Source organism: Meriones unguiculatus (assembly GCF_030254825.1).
Source record: "Meriones unguiculatus strain TT.TT164.6M chromosome 13 unlocalized genomic scaffold, Bangor_MerUng_6.1 Chr13_unordered_Scaffold_37, whole genome shotgun sequence".
In the NCBI taxonomy this organism is placed as follows: Eukaryota; Metazoa; Chordata; class Mammalia; order Rodentia; family Muridae; genus Meriones; species Meriones unguiculatus.
The window spans coordinates 6,167,571-6,182,043 of NW_026843647.1; the positions used below are offsets into that span (position 1 = coordinate 6,167,571).

At 42.3% G+C, this 14,473-nt stretch overlaps 1 pseudogene; it reads left to right on the top strand.

Moving 5' to 3' along the window:
• The first annotated feature begins 4,217 nt into the window (after positions 1 to 4,217).
• LOC132650971 (zinc finger protein 120-like) lies at positions 4,218 to 13,983 on the top strand (annotated as a pseudogene).
• Positions 13,984 to 14,473: the final 490 nt, after the last annotated feature.

Sequence of the window (14,473 nt, forward strand, 5' to 3'; positions counted from 1 at the left end):
CCTCACAATAGTCAGCAGCTGACTGGCCTCAGAACTTCAGAATTTAAAGTAATGGGGAGTTGTGAGCCTCCATGTAAGCACTGGCAATTGAGCCCAGTTATTGGCAAGACCAACAAGAGCTTTTCATTGCTGAGCCCTGCAACTGCCTTATGTTGATCATTTATGACCAACAATTCCAGTACTAATTTTTTCATCTGTCCATTTGTACCTGTTTGAACATGCATTCCCTTTTAGTTAACTTTCATTAACATTACAGTTTAAGCTGGGACACTTCAGGTTTCTGGAAGATAGATACAGAAATGTTGTGAATATATAATTCTTTGTAGGAACTTCAGAAATACCATGGAGTTCTTTGTATCTTGCTTATCTTTCTTATTTGAATGATTGTGGTGGACTCAGGTCTTAAATGTACCTCTGGATGTCATGAAACTTGTTTCAGAGGCTACGCTGGCCTCTGACTCAATAAGATACACATACCTCTGCCTCTTGAGTGCCTGAATTAAAGTCTTGAACCAGTTCATCGTGCTTGCTTCTAAATTTTGTAGTTAGTAATTGTGCATGCATCTACTTGCTTGTCTTGCTTTCTTTTATGTCTGTTACTTTTCATTTCTCTTGAAATACTGCATTCCATTTAAAGGTTGCAGAAATGAGGTGAACCTCCTCATTTAGTTTTCTTCTAAAATGACTTGATGAGTATATCGAAACTTCTGGTTCAGGAAATGTCAGGGAATCACCAAAATTATATGAATATATTGTCAATGAAGAATGCATTTACACTGTTGTCACCATTGTGCTTTCTGCTATCCTCATTTATGGGATCATTTAGAATTCAATTACCTATGCTGATGTGAATGTGAACTTCACTCGGGAAGAATGGGCCTTGCTGAATCCTTCCCAGAAGTGTCTCTACAAAGATGTGATGATAGAGACCTGCAAGCACCTTACAGCTATAGGTAAGCCAGTGAATTTTCTTTCTCTATTCATGTAAAGGGGACAACTGTTGTTACTGTTGACTTTTCTTATTGATGTTCTAATATAAGTTCACTTGGGATGAGAAAGAAAAATTCAGGCATGTTTCTAAGGTTCACTGAATATAGAAACTTAAATTTTGTCTAATTTTTAATCCCCTCTCATTCACTTTCTGGTCCATATTTCAGGCTACAATTGGGAAGAGCATAATACTGAAGAACATTATCGACTATCTACTAGATATGGAAGGTAATTAATCACGGAAGCTTATATAAATATGCCTATGAAGAAATGTTTAAAGATGATTTATTTATTCATTATTTATATATTATTCTGCCTGCACATGTGCCTGCCCACCAGAAGAGGGCATGGGATTTCATTGTAGATGCTTGTGAGCCACCATGTGGTTTCAGGGAATTGAACTCAGGACCTCTGTAGGAACAGCCAGTGCTCTTAACCTCTGAGCCAGCTCCCCAGCGCTGTGAAAAAAAATTTAATGTGTCCCAGAAATTTTAAAGAAAAGCAACTGTGGAAAAACAAACACCATTTTAAGAGTAGTAAGGAACATTAAATTCTCCATAACCCATGTTCCTCACCGTAAGGTATATTATATTATTTATGTTTGCCAGGCATTTCAATGCAAAAGAAGACAGTGAAACCCTTGCTAAATAGATATTACTGTACAAATGACATTTACTCAATCTAGAAATTATGATCTCTGAAAATTACTGCCCCTCTGTCTGCTACCCTAGGCCTGAGCAGGGCAGCTTCTAGGTTCCATACACTCTTTCTTTGGCCTACAAGATTTTCTGTCTTGAGAATTACTGCTTAATCTGACTTTTGTCCTGAATTCTAAATTGCATTGTTTAGTCTCAAACTTAACTCCATCAGTCTTTTCTAATCTTCAGCTCTTTTTTATTCTCTGCTTCATTTGATATTCACCTTAGTTCTCTCTCTCCAACCTGTCTTTCTATTAATATCCCAGTAAAACTCTCTCCTCTCTCCATGTACTGCCACATTAAGGAGCTTCATTTTCCTCTCTCTTCAAATGAGATATGCATGAGAGATACATGTATCCTATTCTGTCAAATATTTCTCTGAATTTGTCCCCTTTGCCACTGTATTAGACAGCACTTTCAAATATGGGTGCTTCCTTCTACCTGCTGTTTTTACACCCATAGTTTGGGATTAAAAGCATGTACCACCATGCCTGAATCCAAGCTTTTCTTTACTGGACATTGCTCTATACCAGGCAGGCATTGAAGTCAGATCTGCTTGCCTCTGTCTCCTGGATTAAAGGTGTGTTTGTATTCTAGCCAGATCACATTGACATAGAAGGTGTTTGGATGGGGTCTTTTGACAGAGCAGCCATGTTCTAAATTAAAATTCCTCTATAAATGATAAATCATTAATCATATCTACATTGCAGATACTCTGTAGAAATCCCTACCTGTTGAGCCTCTCGCCACTCATATTGTAAAGAGCATACTCATAAAATAGGTGATAATTTTGTGTACAAAACCTACTGTTGAGCAAATATTCCATAACATAGGTTATGTTACTCAAATACCTGAAGGAAAATTGTGAAACTTAATCAGATGGAAATTATGAGGGTCAAGAATACTGTCTTTGAAGAACAAAAAGCAAAATTGTGTGTATGTGGAAATGTTTCATTTGTTGTTCTTCCTTTTTTATTTATATTTTAATATTAATTACAGTTTATTTACATTGTATCCCAGCTGTACCCCATTACCTCCCAATTCTCCCTCCCTTTCTAATATCCTGTCAAGCCCCTTGTCAAGTCCACTGATATGTGAGTCCCTCCTCCACTTCCGTCTGACCGAAGCTTCCCAGGTTTCATCACGACAGGGTACATTGTCCTCCTTTGTGGCCTGCCAAGGCTGTTGCATCCTCAGCAGGGGTTGTTCAAAGAGCAAAGGTTGTTCAGAGACAGTTCCTATTACTAGGGAATTTCACTTGGATACTGAGCTGCCATGGGCTACATCTGAGCAGGGGTTCTAGGTTATATTCATGAATTGTCATTGGTTGGAGGATTAGTCTTAGAAAAGACCCCTGTGCCCAAATATATTGATTCAATCGTTCTCCTTGTGGAGCTCCTATCCTCCCCTTGCTATCTTCTCCTTAATTCATAAAATTCCCTCTACTCTGCAGAGAATTCTTAAAGAGTATTTATTATCTCCTAAATAGAAATGATGATCTTGTAGATCTCCATCATTACATCTATGTAGAGATGCTTTTGGGAAGGATCCAGCATTGCCCACTTTTTCTGGTTGGGTTTTTCCAGATGCACATCATCATAGACTATTGCATTCTAAACTATCCTGTACATGTGTACAATAGAAAGCATGATAGTGACAACACTATAATTTTATATTTTTTCATATGTTCATTCATCCATTCATGATTAATAACGAATGAATTATGAACTCCTATCACCTTCAGAAAGTCTACTCAAAAGAGAGGACTGTTAAAAATTAAACTAATATACTTAATTAGATTTTCATGCTCAATGGGAATATAGCCAAAGAAATCACATTACAAAAAATCCCTACGATTACTAGCCCTGTGGAAATTGTTGTGTTTATTTTGGTTCCCTTTATGAATGCAGTGTGATTACAACTATAGGAAAATTTATGAATGCAGTCCCTGTGCTAAAGCTGACTCCTTCTAGATCTTTTTAAATATGAAAAACCACTTATAGAAAAGTGATGCAGTCAGTGAGCCATGTAATGAAGTTTCTTACCATCAAAGGTATCTTGTAAGGTACAGAAACCCACAATCAAGGGGTAAACTATGAATGTAAAGAAAGTGATAAGAGGTTAAGATGTAACTTCAGTTTATGATTAAACCAAATTGCAAACATAATTTACACTGACATAAAGATTCATCACTGGCTGGAGAGATCAGAGGTTATGAGCACTGGCTGTTATTCCAAAGGTCCTGAGTTCATTTTCCAGCCAACCACATGGTGGCTTGTAACCCTCTATACTAAGATCCGGTGTCCTCATCTAGCATGCAGGCAAAACACAGTATAAATATTAAGTAAATCAATCTTTGAAAAAAAGATTCATGAGGGTAACGAATATGGTAAAGCTTACACATATCTGAATTATCTTTGCAGAAAGAAAAGAATACATATTAATGAGAAACCCTATGAATGTTAACAGTGTGGTAAAGCCTTTTCCCAACCTAGTAGTCTCCAACTGCATAAAAGAACACATAGTGGAGAGAAACCCTACAAATGTAATCAGTGTGGGAAAGCCTTTTCACAACACAGAAATCTCCAGAGGCATAAAAGAACACATACTGGAGAGAAACCCTACGAATGTAATCTGTCCCAACCCGCGGGACCTAGTTATTTGTGGGGGAAAGGGGGGTCGTACCTGTAGGAGATGAGGGAGAGAGAGAAATGAGCACAAGTAGATGAATGCCTTCCAAGTGCTGACTTTATTGTGCAGCAGTTTTATTTTTATATGGCAGTTCTGGCAGGGAGGGGGGTTTTGAGGAGGAGGAAATAACAGTGGAAAATCACTAAGACTATTGTAAGAAATCACTTGATTCATGTGATTGTTACAGTGGAGGCTCACAAGGTTATACAGTCACTAAAAACAACATCTATGGTTTTGGGACATCTGTTGTTTGTCCGGCAGGGCTATTAACTGAAAGGTATGATTCACAGACCTCTGTTGTTTGTCCGGCAGGATGTTACAAATCAGAGTCTGGGGGCTTTGCCGGCTCCGGACATCTCCTCCCTTTTTATCTTTTTAGAAGCAAGGGGACTTTTAAGACTCTCAATGAACATGTAAAGAATAATTTTGATCAGCCAATTTTTGTAGCCTACCTGGGTAACCCACATAAACAAGCCGTGGAGGTTGCGTTCCCCAGAGAGACTTAAGGACATGATTACTTTCGTTGATAGGTCTATGCCATTTTTGGTGCAATGGGACAAAGCCCTCAGAGTGCAAAGGCCATAGACGAATTGAATCAACAGAAAGGAGAGGCAAGAGTCCTTATAAAAACAGGGGCACAAACGGGGTCTGAGCCTGTTGGAAGGGCGGTGCTGGACCCTTACCCGTTATTGGATCGGCCTCCTCTAGGCGAGGTCGTGCTGTCTTAGGCGGGGCGAGACTTACCCACTCATTCCGTCTCTGACTTACCAGACCACGCAGTTTGTGGAAATGTAACGCATTAATCCTCCCCAAAGACTTGTAAGGAAGAGAATTATGAGGGTGTACCCAATATGACTAGAAGACAGCGGTTAAATCTGTCTTAGTTAACAAATGAAGAAATTTTATTTTTGGTCAGCCAATTGTGAGAGTCGTAAAAGTCCAAATTTAGCTACGAGGATGGCCCCAAAACTTCCATCTCGGGGCAGGGGAGAGCAGGGAGGAAAAATCTAGGGGGCGGGAGGCTGGGGCATCAGGTGGAAGCTCTATGGCAAATTCTTCTTTCCCAGCCAGGCGATGGTAGTGGACTTGGATGGGTTTGATTGCAGAATCCACCTGTCTTTTAATAAAACTTGAGAGACGATTAAAGGCCCAAGGGCCAAAGAAGAGGAGCAGAAACAGACCCATAAGGGGGCCCAAAAGACTGGGAAGAAGAGTGGAAAGCCAAGGAGAGGTGGCAAACCAATTTTGGTACCAAGACTCCTGTTGTTCTCGATCCTTTTTACGTTCTTCCAGGTTCTTTTTGACCTTATCTAAGCTATTCTGTACCAATCCAGTCTTGTCAGAATAAAAACAGCATTCTTCTTTAAAGGCGGCACAAAGGCCTCCCTCTTTTAAAAAAACTAAGTCAAGGCTTCGCCAGTTTTGAAGAACTACTTCAGAAAGGGAAGCCACAGAGTCTTTAAGATTTTGTACTCCTTCTCGGAGCTCACTCAAATCTTTATCAATGGTTGCTTGGAGCTGAGAAAAATGTTGTTGAGAAGTGACCATGGAAGCAATACTGGTTCCAGCCCCCACGGCACTTAAGCCCAAAAGCACAGTAAGAGTAATGGCCATTATAGGTTCTCTTTTTTGAATAGGAATACCACCATCATAAAAGGACAGAAAGCTGTCGGAATCATGAATAAAAAACAGGGAAGAATAACAACAATAATACAGTAGTCTCTTTTTTCTAAAAAATCCTTATTAGTAATAAAGGAAGTAAGTCCAGTAGAACAAGCAAAATAAGTATTATTGGGAGCCTTAGTGAATAAAAATGTTTGATTAATAATAGATGTCTGGTTGCAGATCATCTGTAATGGTCGTGGGGGAATCATATTGGGTCCCAGGAGGCAATGGCCAAAACCTGAGACTGAGCTAAGAGTAAGGCCTCCCTCAGGGGAAGCATGCCAAAGCAGGGACTTAGAGTCATTGGCGGGGATAGGATCACCCATTATTGCTATGCCTTCATAAAACGGAGGAGTGGGAGAAAAGCAGATCCAACATTCCTCATAGGCAGGGTTACTGGTGTTACAAATTGCCTCTAAAGAAGCATTAACCAAAGAAATGATGAGATCTGCGGAACTCATATATCCTTCTGGGAGAGTAGGCTGAAAAAAGAGTTGCTCCAGAAGGGGGCGACAGGGTAGAACTAGGGGTAGTAAAACTGGAAACAGCAGGGAGCTTAGGTTTTGCTGGTTGGAGGGCGGGATTAGGTCCAACAGCAACAGGAGTTTTATGGGGAATGGTTTTAAGTAACTTAATTTTGAAGGTGAGCCCAATATGTGTTTTATAGGACCTAAGTCCCCATTCAAACCCCCGACCAGTCCAAGTTTGTTGCTTGGCCTGGGAAATAAATTGAATTAGCAGGGGGTTACACCATCCTTTAGTAATAGGATCATTAATTTTACATGATAAGGGCAATGTCTGAGGATTGAGTTCGGAATAGGTGGAGGGAACACAGCCCAATGAAGGGCAAGCATAGGTAAGAGTCCTTTCTGGAGGGGTGTATTTTTGTTTAACAGTAATATAATCCCAACTGGAAGTGGGCTTCCAGTAGGTATCTCCGGTAGTCTCACAGCCCCATGAAGCACAAAAATAATCATTTGCCCATCCGCATTTATAGTTGAGAGATCGGTCCCTATGGGCCCCTGGACAGACATAAATACCATGCTAGTTTTGAAGAATCCTTCTATCAAGAGCATTTGCACAGCCAGGATTGGGAGGAAAATGCAGAGACTCAGGTGCTATACCTCTGGGCCGAGGCCAAAGAATCTTGGCAACACCCCAATCAGGGTGTACACCAAGGGCAAGGGCACAAAGGTCCACTTCTAAATCGGGCCAGTGAGGCTGAGTTCCGACTGAAGAACTAGAATTAACAATATATCTGGCCTGATTTTCAATAACCCAGGTATAATTATAAATCTGATAAGGGGAGGGGGCACTTACCGCCAGCCGGACTACAAGCAGGAGCTAAAGAATGGCAAGGCCGAACATCCTTCTGTAATTAAACACAATTAGATTTTTCCTCAGGGGTTTCCCTGGGGGGATTAATTAACTTTATTAATCTTTCAGGGAGCCATCTGGCATTTTGTTGCTTGGAGTCAAATATGCATGCATGTCCTTTTCCCCAAATTAATACGGGGTCTGGACCAGACCACTTGTAAGTCAATGGGTCTTTCCACATTGCTTGAGCATAGGTATCCGATGTGGAAGAGTGCCAGAATCTGTCAGCTGCAGTCTTGCCATTATTATCAAGAGTAAGGAAATTTAAGACAAATAAAGCATGATTTAAAAGGGTTTTGTAGTTTCCTGTTGGAGGGTATAAAATTCCTCCAGAATGTTGTAATTTTTGAAGCATATTTTTAAGGGTTTGATGTGCTCTTTCTACAATGCCTTGGCCCTGTGGGTTGTAAGGGATCCCTGTGATATGTTTGATTTTTAATTGAGCACAAAATTGTTTAAAGTTATTACTGGTATATCCAGGGCAATTGTCTGTCTTTATGATTTTAGGTAACGGCATGCAGGCAGAACATGCAAGAATATAGCTTATAACATGTTTAGTAGCTTCTCCCGATTGGAGAGAGGCAAAAATGAATCCACTGAAGGTATCTATAAACACATGAATGTATTTTAATTTTCCAAAAGGGGAATAATGTGTAACATCCATCTGCCAGAGCTCTCCCAGTGTCAGACCTCGAGGGTTGACTCCTAGGTGAGGCTCGGGCAAAAATATTAAGCAATTTTGGCATTGGTGGACTATTTGTCTATCCTGCTCCCTTGTAATAGAAAACATCTGATGAAACGTTTGGGCATTGAGATGGTGTAAGCGATGAGCTTCCTGGGCTTGTATCAGGGGGTCAGGTTGTTCAACAGATGTCATAAAAAGGGCTAACTTAGGCTGGGTGGCCTGGTCTACCAAGTCATTTCCCTCACTCAGGGGTCCCAGAAGGCCAGAGTGAGCTCGAATGTGTCCAATAAAAAAGGGTTCTAAGCGTCTTAGCATTAAAGCTTGTAATTTGGCAAAAAGAGGAGAAGCATTGGTAGAAGGCCTAATATAAGGGACAGTCTCAAGCAGCGGAACAGAAGTAGCAACATAAGCACTATCAGTGTAAAGATTAAACTCTTGGCTTGCGAGATTCTCGAAGACTTTTATGACTGCAACCAGCTCCACCAGTTGAGCAGACGAGAGATCTGTCTGAGATTGAAAAATCCGCCCCTGAATACTAAAAGCAGCAATTCCTGAAGAGGAGCCATCAGTAAAAACCAATGTAGCTCCAGGAATGGGAGAAGTCTTGGTTCGCGTTAGAAAAAAGACAGATTGTTTATGCAAAAACTGAATAAGTTTATCAGCAGGATAATGATTATCAAGTTGTCCCTGAAAGGAAATGCTATTAACAGCCCAATCATCCAAAGTTTGAATTAACCACTGTACTTGAGAGGAATTATATGGTGTACAGACGATATCTGGGTCCTTTCCAAAAAGTTTGAGAGATGCCTCTCTTCCTAATTTGAAGATTTGAGCAACCAATGAGGGATATGTGGGAAGTATTTTAGAGGGGAACACTGGGAGATGAATCCAGAACAAGGGCTTAGTTTGCCATAAAAGTCCAGTAGGAGTAAAGGCTGTGGGGAGAATTAATAGCCAAAGCGACAGGTCTGGGGAAAAATATCCAACGTTTTGATTTTGTATAGCTTTTTCAACTATACCCAAGGACTCAATGGCTTCTGGGGTGAGCTGTCGGGCGGACACTGGGTCAGGATCCCCTCGTAAAATATCAAAGAGAGGTTTAAGTTCCCCAGTTGTAAGTTTTAAATAAGGCCTAAGTCAATTAATATCTCCCAGAAGCTTTTGGAAATCATTTAAAGTAGAAAGTGAATCTCGTCTAAGTTGTATCTTTTGAGACAGGATATTATTGGGAAGGAGTTCAAAACTGAGAAAGAGATAGGGAGGGTGAAGCTGCACTTTCTCGGGGGCTATTTGAAGTCCCAGTTGTTGGAGTGAAATAGTTAAGTTCTGTCCAATAGCCTGTAGTTCAGTAGCATCGGGTCCTGCCAATAAAATATCATCCATATAGTGGATGAAATATATTTTGGGGTATTTTAGTCAAAAAGGGTCAATAGCTTGGGCAACATATTTTTGGCAAAGGGAGGGACTGTTGGCCATCCCTTGAGGCAGCACTCTCCACTGGAAGCGGGGTGACGGACCGATACAATTAACAACAGGAACGCTGAAAGCAAAGCGCTTACAGTCATCAGGATGGAGTGGAATACAAAAGAAACAATCTTTTAAATCAATAACCAATTTTGTATAGCCTTTAGGAATGGCAACCGGAGAGGGGAGTCCTGGTTGGAGTGACCCCATTGGTACCATAGTCTTATTAATTTCTCTGAGGTCTTGGAGAAGTCTCCATTTTCCCCCTTTCTTTTGAATAACAAATATGGGTGTATTCCACGGGGAAGTGGAGGGTACAATATGTCCAGCCAAAAGCTGTTCCTGCACCAACTGCATGGCTGCTGTTAATTTATTCTGAGGAAGGGGCCATTGGTCAACCCAGACAGGGGAGTCACTTTTCCATGTTATTTTATCTGCCTGGAGTGCAGGGGGAGCAATGGCCCTTAAGAAAAATGTGATTCATAACCAAGTCCTGTACGTGAAAATTTTGGAACAACCGAGATAGGCTTGGGTGGTCCTTGATTATTTTTTCCTAATCCTTTTCCTGGTATAAAGCCTTGTTTAAGCATTTGTTGGGTGACTGCCTCTGAGGGGCTAAACATGAGGACTCCCATTTGAGAAAGAATATCTCTCCCCCAGAGATTAACAGGGAGCCCAGGGACTATAAATGGACGCACGTGTCCGCTATTTCCCTCAGGGTCCTCCCAGGTCAGCAATTGGGAACTCTGTAGGGTATTAAGAGATTGACCTATGCCTTGTAGCTGAGTTAAAGTTGGCTGGGAGGGCCAGGAAGAAGGCCATGCTCTTTGAGAAATTACTGTGGAATCTGCTCCTGTATCCAAAAGGCCCTCAAATGTTTTTCCATTGAGTTTAAGTTTTAGAGTGGGTCGCTCTTGAGTCATTTGGTGAATCCAGAAAATGTCCGAGGATCCGGGAGTAGATGGTCCTCGAGGAGGGCCTAAAGCGGGAGCGGTTAAATCTAGGGGTAGGGGGAGTGCTTGAGCCAATCGCTGTCCCTTAGTAATTGGGAGGGGTCCCCGCGTGCTGCTAGCCAAAATTTTTATTTCCCCAGTATAATCGTTATCAATTAAAGAGGGGAAGACATTAATGCCTTTTAATGTACTAGATGCCCTGCCCAAAATTAAATAGTAAGTCTGTGGGGGAGGTGGCCCAAAAATTCCTGTGGAGATAACTTGTACCCCGTCTTCAGGGGTTAGAATTGAGTCGGTGGAGGCACAGAGGTCCAATCCTGCGCTCCCGGGAGTGGCCCTGGGAAGGCAGGCTGTTGGTCTGGCGCTGGCTGTGTTAGGGTCTGATTGTGGCATGGCTGGCTTACCCCCGAGGCCGGCATGAAGTTGATAGGCTGAGGGACCCGGGGCTGGCCCCTCCTCATGTTTCCCTGTTGGGGAGGGAGAGGATTTCCTGCGGCATCCGTTTTGGAGCGGCAGGCAGTGGCCCAATGTTTGCCTCGCCGACAACGTGGACAAACAGTAGTGGGCAAGGGACGAGGAAGCCCTCCATTTTGTCCCGAAGGGGAAGAATTTTGTTGAGGGCATTGTCGTGCAAAATGTCCCACTTGTCCACATTTAAAACAAGAGAATTTTGAACTGGGGCCTTGTGCGGCTCCCATGACTAGACTTATGGCCTGAGACATCTTATGAGTAAAGGTATCAACATCTGAGCAGATACGGATCATCTCAGGAAGGTCCTTATCTTTATATTTGCCCCGCAGGGCTGCCTTACAGGCAGAGTTAGCATTTTCGAAGGCCAGCTGTTTAAGGAGTTTACTTTCTTTTTGTTCTATTTTATCGGATCCCAATGATCGCTCCGCTGCCTCAAGGAGGCGCCCCACAAATTCTGAATAGTCCTCATTATTGCCTTGGATAATCTTTGTTAAGGGTGAAAGAACAGACCCCTTAACTGGAATTGCGCGGCAAGGGCAGCCCCATGGGCTTGAGCTAAGAGCCCGACAGAGAAAGCACGCTGTACTTGTTCTGGAGCATATTTTTTTTCTGTCCTGTTAATTTATTAAATGTCCATTTTGCTGAGGCTTTGTCAGGATTTTTTAAATTGTTATTAGCCAGATTGCGGCAGCGGTCATACCAGTCAGCCTGCCATGAGAGAAATTGGCCTCTTGTGAGAACCGATTGGACAACAGTAAGCCACTCACTGGGTGTCAGGAATCCGCCCCCAGCCATACTTTCAAGGAGGGAAACAGTAAAAGGAGCATTAGGGCCATAGGTGCGGACGGCTGAGTTAAGTTTTTCTAATTTTTTGAAGCGAAGGGGATGAAAGTCACCAGGCTCCTCGGAGGAGGATTTTGTTTTGACTTTAGCAGAAGAACTAGCAGGGGCGCTAGAGGAGTTAGGAGACTGGGGCCCCTCTTCGCTATCACTTTCGCTATTTTGCTCATCGGAGGCCTCATCATCAAGGATTCTAATGCTAACATGATCAGGGCGAGTCGGCGTGGATTGAGAAGGGCCAGAAATACGGCTTGCCTGCGAGCTAGTAGTAACAGGAAAAGTAAGTTGAGACGGAGTGGACAGATGAAAAACCGGATTTATGAGCGAAGAGTTGGATGGAAGAGAACGCTCAGGAATAGCGGAGGCAGGATTGGATGTAGGGAGGGCAGAACAGCGAGTTGTAAGTCACGAAAGTTGTCATTAGAGATGGAGGATCTCGGTCAGGTCACGGACTTGGGCAGAAAGACGAGACCGGGTCTCTGAGAGGATATCTGTAGGCAGTGTAGGGAAGGATGGGAGGACAAAAGGAGCAGATGGCAGAGGTGCGGAGGCGAGTGGAGGGTCATCATTATTATGATATTGAGCGGCCTCGTCCTCGAGCGTAGCGGCATCTCCAGGATCTAGGGGTTCAGGATCTTGTGTAAATGAGACAGGTGAGCCGAGGGATTTTAAAGATTCTTTGTGATTAGACGTCCCAGAGTATGGTGGCAGGACATCAGCAGTGGAAAGAGGCAGATAAAGTCGAGGGAGGCTAGGAAGAGGAGAGGCATTAGCCAAAGAGAAGGAATCAGAAGCACGAGAGGGAGGACGAGAAGCGGCGGGTGAATTTTGCTTGGATGAAGAAAGACAATATTCAGCAACCGAAAGTAACTGTCGTTTGCCAGCATCATTGTCGGCATCCTCAACAATATCTCTTGTAATGCCCCAAAAGGAAAAAACTGTAGGGGAGAGTGATTGATCTCCTTCCTCAGTTAATTTTTGATTGAGCTCACGTCCTACCTTTTGCCATTTTTTGGGATGAATGGTAGGGCCATCCAACATAAACCAAGGACAGGCCTTGTCAATGTAAATAAAGAAATTTATTAAATCTTTTTTCTTGACCCTAATTCCTCTCTCTCGAAGGGAGGCTTTAAGATCCTTAATGAAGGACACCTCCTTAGACAAAGAATGCCCCATCTCGATAAGACGGAAGTGTAAAAACTCACCAGGTCATGCAGTCTTCTCCGGGCCAGAGGAGTGTGACCAATCTATTGATGTCGCAGGCCTGCTCTTTTATCGAGCTCTTTTATCGTACTTCGAGCCCCACGTTGGGCCCCACGTTGGGCGCCACTCTGTCCCAACCCGTGGGACCTAGTTATTTGTGGGGGCGAAGGAGGTCGTACCTGTAGGAAATGAGGGAGAGAGAGAAACGAGCACAAGTAGATGAATGCCTTTCAAGTGCTGACTTTATTGTGCAGCAGTTTTATTTTTATAGGGCAGTTCTGGTAGGGAGGGGGGTTTCAAGGAGGAGGAAATAACAGTGGAAAATCACCAAGACTATTGTAAGAAATCACTTGATTCATGTGATTGTTACAGTGGAGGCTCACAAGGTTATACAGTCACTAAAAACAACATCTATGGTTTCGGACATCTGTTGTTTGTCCGGCAGGATATTACAAATCAGAGTCTGAGGGCTTTGCCGGCTCCCAACAGTAATCAGTGTGGGAAAGCCTTTTCACAACACGAACATCTCCAAAAGCATAAACGAACACATACTGGAGAGAAACCCTACGAATGTAATCACTGTGGTAAAGCCTTTTCAGAAACCGGTACTCTCAAACTACATAAAAGAACACATAGTGGAGTGAAATGCTATAAATGTAATCAATGTGGTAAAGCCTTTGCATGTTGTAACAGTCTCCAAATACATAAAAGAACACATACTGGAGAGAAACCCTACAAATGTAATCAGTGTGGTAAAGCCTTTTCAAATAACAGGAAGCTCAAACTACATAAAAGAACACATAGTGGAGAGAACCCCTAAAAATGTAATCAATGTGGTAAAGCCTTTTCACAAACCGGTAATCTCAAAAAACATAAAAGAACACATAGTGGAGAGAAACCCTATGAATGTAATCAGTATGGGAAACCCTTTTCACACCTCAGTAGTCTACAAAATAATGAAAGAATACACACTGGAGCCAAAACCTATGAATGTAATCAGTGTGGGAAAGCCTTTTCACAACACGGAAATCTCCAGAGGCATAAATTAACACATACTGGAAAGAAACCCTAGGAATGTAATCACTGTGGGAAAGCCTTTTCACAACCCAGTAGTCTCCAATTACATAAAAGAACACATACTGGGGAGAAACCCTACAAATGTAATCAGTGTGGTAAAGTCGTTTCACAACACGGACATCTCCAAACGCATAAAAGAATACATACTAGAGAAACCCCATGAATGTAATCTATGTGGTAAAGCCTTTGCACGTTGGTGAAACCTCTAGAGACATGAAAGGATTCATACTGGAGCCCAATCCTACGAATGTAATCAGTGTGAGAAAGCCTTTTCACAACACTGAAATCTCAAGAAGCATAAAAGAATACATACTGGGGAGAAACCTTATGAATATAATCAATGAGGTAAATAAAGGCTT